The sequence below is a fragment of the Leptodactylus fuscus genome, chromosome 7 (assembly GCF_031893055.1).
Source record: "Leptodactylus fuscus isolate aLepFus1 chromosome 7, aLepFus1.hap2, whole genome shotgun sequence".
NCBI classification, from domain to species: domain Eukaryota; kingdom Metazoa; phylum Chordata; class Amphibia; order Anura; family Leptodactylidae; genus Leptodactylus; species Leptodactylus fuscus.
In genome coordinates, this window is record NC_134271.1 from 49,101,213 (window position 1) to 49,114,045 (window position 12,833).

Here is a 12,833-nt window from a genome sequence, read left to right on the forward strand (position 1 = left end):
TCCCAGTGAGACAATGGCACTATATACCAGTAGCAAGAAATGAGGGTATTTATAACCCCAATATATTCTTTGAATTCCCAGTCAGACAATGGCACTATATACCAGTAGCAAGAAATGAGGGTATTTGTAACCCCAATATATTCTTTGAATTCCCAGTCAGACAATGGCACTATATACCAGTAGCAAAAATTGTGGGTGCACGTAACCCCAATATATTCTTTGAATTCCTAGTGAGACAATGGCACTATATACCAGTAGCAAAAATTGTGGGTGCACGTAACCCCAATATATTCTTTGAATTCCCAGTCAGACAATGGCACTATATACCAGTAGCAAAAATAGTGGGTGTATATAGCCCCAATTCTATTGCTAGGGGACTTGCAGGGTATTTCTGAGGTGAAGGTGGGGGGGCACACCGTTGGAACGGGGATTTGGGGTGTATATATGGGGTATACGGGAATACACTGTCAGTGTGTTCCATTCAGGATCCTGGGAAAGCTGGGTTGCGGCGATTGAGCCCATCAGTGCCACGTTACACTGACAAGCTTCTCCCTGGAATTGAAGTTATATGTAAGCCCAATATATTCTTTGAATTCCCAGTGAGACAATGGCACTATATGGCAGTAGCAAAAATAGTGGGTGTATATAGCCCCAATTCTATTGCTAGGGGACTTGCAGGGTATTTCTGGGGTGAAGGTGGGGGGGCACACCGTTGGAACGGGTATCGGGGGTATATATCGGGTATACGGGAATACACTGACAGTGTATTCCATTCAGGATCCTGGGAAAGCTGGGTTGCGGCGATTGAGCCCGTCAGTGCCACGTTACACTGACAAGCTTCTCCCTGGAATTTAGCTCTTATAAGAGCTGTTGGTTGTCTTCTCCTTCCTATCCTAGCCTGTCCCTGCCTACCCAGAATCTAACCCCTAGCTAACTGGACGGAAACCTCCGTCCCCGGTGAATTGCAAGCTCAGAATGACGCGAAGCTGGGCGTCGCTGTTCTTTTAAATTAGAGGTCACATGTTTTCGGCAGCCAATGGGTTTTTCCTACTTTTTTCAACGTCACCGGTGTCGTAGTTCCTGTCCCACCTACCCTGCGCTGTTATTGGAGCAAAAAAGGCGCCAGGGAAGGTGGGAGGGGAATCGAGTAATGGCACACTTTACCACGCGGTGTTCGATTCGATTCGAACATGCCGAACAGCCTAATATCCGATCGAACATGAGTTCGATAGAACACTGTTCGCTCATCTCTAACAACAACGCCTTGATAGGCGCTCCTCTTGTTACTTTCTATTGGAGACCTGCAGGTAATGGTCCAGACTACCTCTTCTGGAGATGAAGACTCCAGCATTTCCAGCAGACCTTTTTTTTTTCCTGTGGACAAAGGATTTTAGACTGCTGAAGTCCATCCGGTCATGCGACTAAGGATGTTGATGGGGAAGCCTCCTCGTCCACCTCTAGGGGGCAGGGCCTTTCTATGTAGACGCAACTCTGGCCAAGCTGATGAAGTTTGAGTTATGCACCCAGAAGAATCTGTTGGCTACCCGACGCTTCAAGTCCATGTACCAATTGTATCATCTCAGCCAGACCGATAAGGTGCTCCTCCTAAGGTTGGCATGGCGGTGTTTAACTTTCCCATCATACAGTGGTTCCATGGATGGGTCGAATTTGCAGGATTCATTAGCTGGCGGCCTTAGATCAAGCCTCTGTACCCATAGCATCCACTGAAGTCTCTGACAGTTGTGGGCCAACTTGCACTACTTGAGAGAGAGAGATTCCGGGTGCCCAGAGATGACATCTTAGCCTCTATGAGTTCTTTATTTCTGGCAGCCAACTTTCTGGATGAAGCTTCTCATCAGCAGTTGAAGCTAGCTTCCAAGACTGTGGCCCTCTCCACGGCAGCCAGGAGGCCCTTGTGGCCTAAACCCTGGAGATCAGACAACGCCTTCAGATTCACTTTGTGCTCACAGTTTAGGCCCCAGCCCCAATGGCGTTTGATCGGGGCAGTGCTCTGGGACCAAACTACCTGTGTGAGGTCAACTCTCCCTCTTTTTTCATGTGGCGAAAAATACATCTAAGACCCTTGGGTCTTGCAGGTTGGAGAACGTGGAGAGTTGCTCCATCCTCTCCATGATTGTTTGTTATAGTGCATCCCTTCCTGCTGCTCTACAATTCAAACTAGAGATTCCATCAGTGTCATCATAAAAAGGGGGGCCTGGAAGGGTTCCCCTTCTGGAAGTGAGGTTTGGGGATCTACTCTCCAGTCTTTCTGGTACTGATGCCAGGTGGAGACTGGTGGAGAATCTTAGACCAAAGGTGCCTAAACTAGTTAAGAAAGAGTGTTTAGGATGGAATCAGTAAGTTATTTGACTTCTTTTTTCCAAGCAAGGCATTCCCAGGGTTACCCTGGATTTTAAGGATGCTATACATGTACCAATTTTATCCGCCAAACAGGAAATTCCTCAGAATTGCCGTCTAAGTTTTTCCGGTCACAGGGAGCATTACCAGTATGCCGTTCAGCATCTCTTTCACCCCCCACATGTTCACCTAAGGTGGTGGATCCAGTTGCTGCTGCCTCAGACGTTAAGGAATGTTTGTTGTTCCTTACTTCAATGACTGGTTCATAAAAGCCCAGTCTATACCAGTTCTTCTGCAATATCTTCAAATGGCCATATCCTTCCTTTGGAGGGTGGGGAGGCTAATAAGTTGGGAGAAATCAGAGGTTATGCCACCCAGAGAAAGATCCTGGGATTCCTCCTAGACTCAGAAAGCTGCAGATCGTTTTGATCATTCCAAGGAAGCTAAGAATAATAGCTGCCGCCCAGTTTCTATTTAGGACACAGTGTGTATCCATCAGAACCGCTGTGAGAGTCCTCGCCCTGATGTCATCTTCGGCCATAGCGATCCCTTGGGCTTGATGGCATTTGCGACCCCTCCAGATGGAGGTATTGATAGCCTGGAACCGGTCTCCATGGGATTTCGACCAGAAAATCTGCCTTTATCCCAGTACCTGTCTTTCCCCCAGATGGTGGATACACCTGAAAGACGGAAGGTGCTCGGTTCAACCTCATTGGACCCTGTTGACAACCGATGCATCCCACTCGGGATGGAGAGCCCATCTTGATGACAGGACTGTTCAAGGTTGATGGAGTACACAAGAGGTGGGAACAACATCCAATTGGAAAGAACTCAAGGCTGTTTACCTGGCATTGCTTCACTCCCCCATTTTCTCAAGGTGAAAGCTGTTAAGATTAGAGATGAGCGAACACTGTTTGGATCAGCCGATCCGATCCGAACCGCACGCACCCATAGAAATGAATGGAAGCACCTGTGACGCTGACTTTGCCTGCGGCCGGTCGGCGTCACAGGTGCTTCCATTCATTTCTATGGGTGCGTGCTGTTCAGATCGGCTGATCTGAACAGTGTTCGGATCGGCTGATCCGAACAGTGTTCGCTCATCTCTAGTTAAGATCTGTTCAGACAGTATGATCACTGTAATGTATCTGAACAAGCAAGGAAGAACCAGGTCTCTATCTTTGAGTTAGCCTCAGAGGGACAACTTTGATTTTCATGTGGGCAGAAAAGAGTCTAACCCATTTATCTGAGGTTCACATCAGGGGCTCTCTGAACTTAATAGTGGATCAATTGAGTCGAGGTTCTACCATATCAGGCATATGGTCCCTCAATCCAGAGGTGTTCCAACAGATCATCCTGTGACGGAGTCTCCCAGGAGTGAACCTCATGGCAACTCGACTTAGTGCCAAGGTGGAGAAGTTATGCTTAGTGTACCAGGAGGACGATCCATTGGCTGTGGATGCCCTGTCCATCCCTTGGAGGTGCAGGCTGGCGTACATATTCCCTCCAATTTTCATGACACCAGAGGGGTATTGATGAAAATCAGTCAGGACCAAGTCCCGGCAATTGCCATAATTCCGCTCTGGCCAAAGAGGACTTGGTTTGCCCAGCTCATATGCATGAGTTAAGGCACATACTGGAGGCTTCCCCCCTCCCATAACCTGGTTATCCAAGGAGCTCAGAAATGCCAGGATCTGAGGAGATTCAACCTGACAGCCTGGAGGTTGTCCAGTCCCTATGGAGGATAGAGGACTGTCAGAAGCCATCCTGAAGACTCTCGCCTGTTCTAGGGCAGAGACGACCGACCAATAAAACTTACCTCAAGATTGGTAATATCTTCAAATCCTGGTGTCTGAATCATGTTATGGATTCCTCCAATCCCCAAGTGGGGGTGATCCTGGATTTGCTTCAGGACGGTCTAGACAAAGGGCTATCTCCTGCCACCCTGAAGGTGCAGGTTGCCGTTTTGTCCGCCTGTCTGGGGAGGCGTTTATCTCTACACTCTTTGGTGAGTTATGAGGATAGACCCTCGGTGATCGCTCCTGTACATCAGCGATTTGTGATCCTCCATTTGAGCCTCTGGAGGATATTGACTTAAAGTATCTGACCATCAAAACTACGTTCCTCTTGACTATTACATCCGCCAAGAGGGTAGGAGAACTCCAGACATTTCCTCGGAAGAACCCTGCATTCCTTTTTTTGAGGACAGGGTCCAACTAAGGTTCCTTCCAGGGTTCAGGCCTAAAGTGCCTTCCCTAATATTAACCAGCTGGTGTCCCTTCCTGCATTTTTGTCCTGCGCCTTCCTCTCCTGAGGAGACGAGGCTCCACATTTTGGACCTTGTGAGGTCCCTGTGCGTTTACCTTGACCACACAAGGCCTTTTAGGAGATCTGAAAACCTCGTTATTTTAGTTGGAAGACATGGGGGCCTTGAAGCCTTGAAGACCTCTATTTCTAGATGGGTCAAGGAGGCCATTAAAATTTCTTTTCTACTCAGGGGATGTCTCCCCCGGTTTTTCTGAGAGCTCACTCCACAAGAGCAGTCTCAACTACGCCTAACAACGGCTATGCCCTTAGATCAAATTTGCTCCACAGCTCCCTGGTCTTCTCAGCTTACCTTTGTGAAACACTATAGGTTAAACTCTCTTGCTTCAGAAACCCTCACTTTTGGTCGGGCAGTATTAAATTCTATAAGGCGAGCAAAACCCTCCCTAGGGGGATTACTTGCCATATCCCTGTATTGTGCTGCTGTGGGACGAAAGGGAATAGTTGATTATGTAGATAATCTGTTTTCCCTTAGTCCTAACAGCAGCACAAGCTTCCGCTCCCTATAGTAGTAGTTTTGTATTAACATGCGGGAAGGGAGGGCGTCTCTGTGCCCTCTTTAAGGGTGTAGTCATGCATTTTCATTTATGCTGATTAAAAGATCCGCCTGTCCTACCAGCACACAGGGGCAGAAATTACCCCGTATTATGCTGCTGTTAGGACTAAGGGAAAACAGATTATCTACATAAACAACAATTTTCCCTTTCCCCATTCCAAGAGCCATCATTTTTTCATTCTTCAGTTCAGAGTCACATGATGGCTTATTGTTTGCAGGACGTATTGTACTTTGTGAATGGAAAGCTGTAAAAAAAATTCAGAATGAGGTGGAATTAGAAAAAAGATTTCTTATGGGTTTAATTTATATGGTGTTCACTATGTGGTAAAAATTTGAGGTTACCCATATTCTGAGGGTCAGTATGATCATGACAATACCAAATTTATATAGTATTTGTAATGTTTTGTTATCTTTTTTTTTTTTTTTAAAAGTAAAAATTTGCAAATAGGATGAAAAAAATTGTATTGCTATATTGTGACACCTGTAAGGGCTAGTTTACACAGGGCTAGTGACCACGTATTTTGGTCCTGATTTTGGGCGGAAAGCCGCATCAGAATAGGACCAAAATGTGCCTGCCGCGACTGTCACGGCTTCCGACAATCGCAATTTCCTGCTCCGGAGTAGGACCAAATGAATGGGCCTAGCCCAGAGGGTGCTGTCGCGAGGCAGATGCCGCGGCTGAATCAGCTACAGAATCCACCTGAAGAAAGGGCAGTGCGCTCACGGAAAAAATATCGCTAGCGGTCTACATAGACCTCTATTGTGAGGGGGCGATTTTGAGGTGGATTTGGCGTCAAAATCCGCCCCTTCTTGCTCCATATGAACGAGCCCTAACTTTTTTATATTTATGTCTATGGAGCTGAGCAAGGCGACTTTTTATGCAGAGCAAGATCCTGTTTTTATTGCTATCATTTTGGGGAAGGTCTGATGGTTTGATCTCTTTTTATTCCATTTTTATAGGAGGCAAAGTGTAAAAAAAAAAGCCATTTGGCCATTTTTATTTTTTTCCCTTGCTATGCTGTTCACCGTTTGGGATAAATCTTTTTATATTTTAATAGTTTGGGCATTTTTAACTGCGGGAACACCTAAAGTATTTAGGTTTACTTTAGTTTATTTACTGTTATATGTGATCTAGAGAATGGGGGTGATTTGAACTTTTATGTTTTGTGTGTTTTTTTATACTTTTACAAACTTTTTTTATTCTTTTACTTTTATTTTCAGACCACTTAGGGACCTTGAACTGGCCAACAGAGAGGGAAATGGTCTCCAAGGCCAGGTGTTCTCAGAGGCAGTATCAGGAAAAGCAAGACCACCACTAGCTTAGGAAAGACCCTACGCATTACCTCTACATAGGAGATTCATCAGGGGTCAAGTAACATTCCTCACAAAAGGAAGCGGTAACATCCGCTATTATAAAGGACGGTGTGCGTTCTGCCCGCCGGCAGGACCGCCGCTCACATTCAGCGGTGAGTTGCTCTGCCGTCTTCCGGCCTTTTAAACGGCAGGACGAAGCCTTTACCGCGAAACGCGCGTCGGGGCGCGTTCTTATCGTGGTATGTACTATCCTTTAGTACAGACATTACACGGAGGAGACATTATTGGGGAATCCCACATTCTATCAATGTATATTGGGCACAGATAGTAATACAAATGCCCCTTTCTTTTGATGTACCTAATAATAATAATAATAATAATTATTCTCTTTTCCTGTTCTTTCCGTTTCGGCACCAATAATTGTTTCTTAGGAGTAGCTCTCGCTATACCTCTTGTTTGTTCAAGCAGACGGCGTGGGTAGCCCCTGTTAAGGAAACAATTCAGCAACTGCTCACTCTGTTGGTCAAAGTCAGCAAGACTGGAGCAGTTCCTCCTAACCCAGAGGAACTGTCCCTTCGATATTCCTTTTTTAAAAAACTGGGGATGGTGGCTAGCCCATCTCAGTAGCGCATTAGTCGCGGTTTCCTTTCTAAATAGTGTTGTGGCCTGTTTCCCTGACTCGAGGATGCTAATTTGGATGTCCAAAAAAGAAATTGACCGAAGGTGAATAAAGGACGTGAATTTCAGATTTAAATAGTTATTATTAAGATGATTAACAAACGGACCATATGATGATGATATTGTCTATAAAACGTAACCATAAAACGACATGTCGGGTCGGAATTGGGATTGGTTCAATAGAAAAAATTATCGGAAATCGTATTTTAAAATCGATCCTGAAATCTCAAGATTGGCTCAACACTAATTTCCACTATGAAAAATTGTTTACAGTACTGACACCTGCTCTTCTATTACAGCTGATGTTGAGAAGGGATTAATATAAAGTCCTTACAAACAGACCTTTAAGCGAAACAATCATGAGCACATATACACAATACTTAAAGTTAGCACATTGCATATAACCACACAAATATAGAAATGTTCACAAGAAAATGCATAGTTGTATTGCTGAAGAAACAAAACTATATGTTCCATGGGGGATTAAAGGGGCATTGTACGAAACGGGGGAACTTCATGACATTTATCCCAGGAAAAGCACTTGAAAATTTGGTGTTCATTTTAATGTATGTGATCCACCTTACAAAAATGACACTTAAGGCTGCAGCATAAACCACATATTTTATAGTCACTGCAAGGAGGTTATGTATCCCACCCACACATTGTGGAAAAATATATGCAACATACACGCTTCCAAAACCTCTGTGGTCCTCTACGTGGGGCCTTAGCCTAACATAGCATTTTTAATATTAAATGCAGTTTAAAGTTACCTTTGAAGCAGCATACACTGCCGCCATGGGTACAGGATTACCACATGTTCCAGAGGTAACATTGATTATGGCTCCCCTCTTCCGTTGTAACATACCAGGCAGCACTATATGTACCATCATTACCGCAGCAGCAATGTTTACATTGATGATCTCCAGACTTTTTTCCTCTGGTATTTCAGTGAAGCAGGCTGGATATTCGTAAAACACTCCTGCATTGTTCACCAGAATTCCAACATCTACATCTTTCAGACCTTCCTTAATGGATGGGAAGACCTCTGGGCCTTTGCTAAGATCAGCAACTATGAAACGAGTCTTCACTCCATAGGATGCAGAAATTGACTCAGACACGGCTTGGAGCTTTTCAATGCTGCGGCCTAACAAGATGATGTTCACGCCATGACTGGCCAGCTCTTCAGCATAGGCTTTGCCAATACCATCTGAGCCTCCTAAAGTAAAAGAAAAAAAAAAACACATTCTGACTGTAACATAAGATAAAATGGTCTCAACAGAGGTGGTTCTATCAAAGAATATGGCCAATATGCATAATATACAGAACTGAGCTGAATATTTTCAAGGGGTGATCTTCCTCAAAGCATTTCACTGTGAACGTCTCCAGATTTGAATATCTTAAAAAAAAATATAAACACAGACGAAATACAAAGGCCCCATACACACCGGTATAGACCCGTCTTGTAAAGATCAGTTCTGTGGTGCTCATTGACTTCTATTGGTCCATACACTATTAGAATAATCATAAAATCAGTTATCTTATTTTTAGTAAATTCGACATTGCAATACAAAGTAACTCACCAGTGACACTAAATTCTACAGTGCAGCACAAAACACCTCCCCAGCAGCCCTAATACCAGAGTAGTACAAATGAACCCCAAAACATCACTAATCATATACTCATACCTCCCAACTTTCAAAGAACAGAAAGAGGGCCAAAATGTGTTCCGTGACAAATTTAGCTACAGTATGCATACATTATATGTCCCCACAATAAAATGTTCCCTTCCAACTGCCCCTCAGTATTAAGTCCCTCTCCTGGTGCCTCAGTTTAAACTGGGGGAAACTAGAGGGGTACATGAAACTGGGGCAGCTGGAGGGGGACATTAACCAGTGGGGGTAGTTGGAGGGGGACAATAAATTAATGGCAGCTGAAGTGGGATATTAAACTGGGGCCAACTAGAGGGGGATATTAAACTCGGGCATCTGGAAGGGGACATTAAACCATAGAGGTAGCTGGAGGGTGACATTAAACTGGGGGCAAATAGAGGCAGACAGGTCCCCCTCCAGCTATTCCCACAGTTTAATGTCCCCCTCCAGTTAACTCCAGTTTAATGTCCCCTTAATATGCCCCCCAGTTTAAGTGCCCCCTTAATCTACGACCAGTTTAATGTTCCCCCTCCATCTCTGCCCCCAGTTTCATCTACCCCCTCCATCTCTCCCCCAGTTTCATGCCCCCCCTTTGTCTGCCCCCAGTTTCATGCCCCCCCCCCCTCCATCTGCTTCCAGTTCCATGTTCCCTCTCATCTCTCCCCCCCCAGTTTCATGTCCCTCCTCCATCTCTGTACAGGCATAAATTATTGTTGTGTCTTTACTAACAGCTAGTACTTGTGACTCAACTGTAGCTTCCTTTGGAAAAGGATGTTGAAAGGGTGAAGGCAGCATTCAAAGTCCATGCCCTCCTGCACCCCTGACAGTGCCTCTGTGCCCAAAGTGTTCCCTTTAATATATCTTATGGCTTTGTATATAATATGAGTTATCCACCCTTCTAATAATAATACATTTTATTCATATAGTGCCAACATATTCCACAACATTTTGCAATTTGCTGAGTTCAAATACAGGCAAAATGAGAGATTACATAATAGTAAGTAAAGTCACACAATGGGACTAAGGGCGCTGCTCGCAAGAGCTTACAATGTATGAGAAAGAAGGGCTGACACAACAGGTAGCAGGGACAACATCAGAGGTAGCATTTCTTATACAGTGGTCCAGCCATTACAGTGATAAAGGTTATTTTCATCACGCATATAATTTATGTTGTATGTGCCGCCACCAGTCGTGTTCTTTAATGTGCAGATGGTGCCTCGACATATAAAGTTACAGCCCAATATGAAATAATATTCTATGGGATAATGCAGGAGCGTGAGCAGTGGATGGTTAGTTTTAGAGATTCCAACTGCAGAAGGGTTTACATTAGGAATTGTGATGGTCCTGTCTGAAAAGATGTGTCTTTAGGATTCGCTTGAAGCTGTGTAAATTGGGAGTTAATTTTATTGCCCTGGATAGAACATTCCAGAGAAGTGGTGCAACTCAAGAGAAGTCTTGTATACGAGTGTGGGAGGTTCTGATAATAGAGGATGTTAGTCTTAGATCATTGACTGAACAGAGAGGATGGCTTGGGTGATAGAGATGAGGGAGGAAATGTAGGGAGGTTATTAGAGAATTGCTAGGACAACAATTCCCCAGTAGCTGCTGAACCCTGGAGGAAGGGGCACAAGAGACAGTGAGCCCTGGTCTGAAACCCCCCACTGTCCCTTCCTGCTTGCCGGTCCTATCCTAAGTGATAGGCGACAATTTGGAGACAACCCCTTCCTATATATGTGACACACAAAATGCAGGCGAGACATACAACAACAAAGTGAGGTCAGCTAGCCAGGGGTCAGTAACAGTCGAGCAATGCAGTGTCAAAATCGATATCCAAAAGAGTAGTCAATAGGGCAAGCCAGAGGTCAAGAATCAGAATACACGAATAAACAGCAAGAGAAAAAGCCAGCACACACAAAGCAACAGCAAGCATCAATGTGAATGTGAGCCAAGAATAAATAGGGAGTAAGAACCCGCCCAGAACTTGATAGGAAGGCAGGCTGTCAATCACAGGGCAAAACAAAACTTGACTCTAAAGGAGCAGAGGGAAAGAAGGTGAAGAAGACGGGTGTGGTGGAAAATCAATTAACAAGGTGAAGGAATAGGACATTGTTCAGACAATGAAACCAAAAATTCTAAGCAAGTTACCAAACTGCACACGCCTCCTGTGCCGCAGCATGCGAGCAGAGGGTGGCGCAAAGACCAGAACAGGCAGAGATATTACAGAGGTGCAACATTATGGAGAGCCTTGTGAATGAAAGTGGTAAATTTATATTGTATTCTGTATTGAATAGGCAGACAGTTCAGTGACTGGCACAGAACAGAGGTATCGCTGTAGTGTTTAGACTGATAGATGAGTCTGCCCACTGCATTCAGAATAGATTGTAGAGGAGTGAGTTTAGGAAGGTGAAGACTGATTAGTAAGGAGTTACAGTAGTCAAATCAAGAATGAATGAGGATGACAATAAGGGTCTTTAATGTTTCTATGGTAAGGAAAGGGTGGATTCTGGAAATGTTTTTGAGATGGAAATTACATGAGCGTGTGAGTGATTGGATATGGGGGAGTGAAGGAAAGGTCTGAGTCAAACATAATCCACCCAAAGTCAGCAGGCATACTGCCTAGGAATTATGGTAAGGCCAGAAACTGAAATGATGATATCAGGGTTAGGTCCCTTAGATGGTGGAAAGAGCAGTAGTTCAATCTTTGAGCGATTTAGTTTCATATAAAGCAAAGATATGGTATTTGAGACAGCAGAGAGACAGTCAATGGTGTTCTGCATTAGTGCAGGGGTAATGTCAATGATGAGGTATATATTTGGGAACCATTAGCATAAAGATGGTACCGGAAGCCAAATCTGGTGATGGTTTGTTCAATAGGGGCTATGTATATAGAAGAAGACCTAGGCCATAGGCCCAGTGATTTTCTCCATATACATTCAGCACATCTAGAACACCGGTGAAGAGAACACGTCTGTGTCGTTTGGCTGGGTTGCAGCCTCCTATTGAAAATTTTGAGTGGAGAGGGGAGCTACCATCCAGTGTACTATTAAGAGTTTCATTATAGTGACTGGTGGCCAGATTGGGATAGGAGAGTGAAGAGATGGGGGACAGTGAGGACTGTAGAGTGTCTGAGAGGTGCTGGGTGTTAAAGGGGTATTCCCATCTCCAGGATCCTATCTATATTGCTAGCTTATGTAAATTGAAAACTTTTCCTAAATATTGCTTTTGGTATGCTGCTTTGTTTTCCTGAAATGTGAAATTATTCCTCCCATTGTTTACACAGCGTTTCCATAATGCTGAACCTGTGTGATAAGTAGGATAAGTGACCTCACTCACAGCTCTCACTGTTATCTACAGCTATGCAGACAGTTCAGCTAATCGCAGTTTGCTGTTAAAGCAGTGTCTGTTATCTCTCTAAGTAAACACACAGATAACAGTGAATCTTTGTCTAGAAGCATATGCATATAACCTGATCTGAAATTATACTAGACTAGCCTCTGCCCTTGACTTTATCTGCGTGTTGTTGGTATTCAATCGAATATCAGGCTGTTTGAGGTATTCGATTCCAATCGAATACCACGCGGCAAACGCAGTAAAAATTCGTATCCCCTCCCACCTTCCCTGGCACTTTTTTTGCACCAATAACTGTGCAGGGGAGGTGGGACAGGACTACAACAGCGTAGGCATTGAAAAAAAAAATCTGAAAAAGCCATTGGCTGCCGAAATCATGTGACCTCTGATTAATAAGAATAGTGTCAGCCATCTTCATCTCATTTTAATTTTGGAGAGACAGGGAGAGCTTGGTCTCAGGGCGATACACTTATTTTAGCCTTGTCTAGACAGGAAAAAATTCTTGTAAAACAGCTCTTTTCAGAGCTACACTGCAGGAACACTGTACACATACAGTGAACCTGCCAATCATGCAGCAGGGTAGCAGCAGGGGATGTGGGCGAGGACGT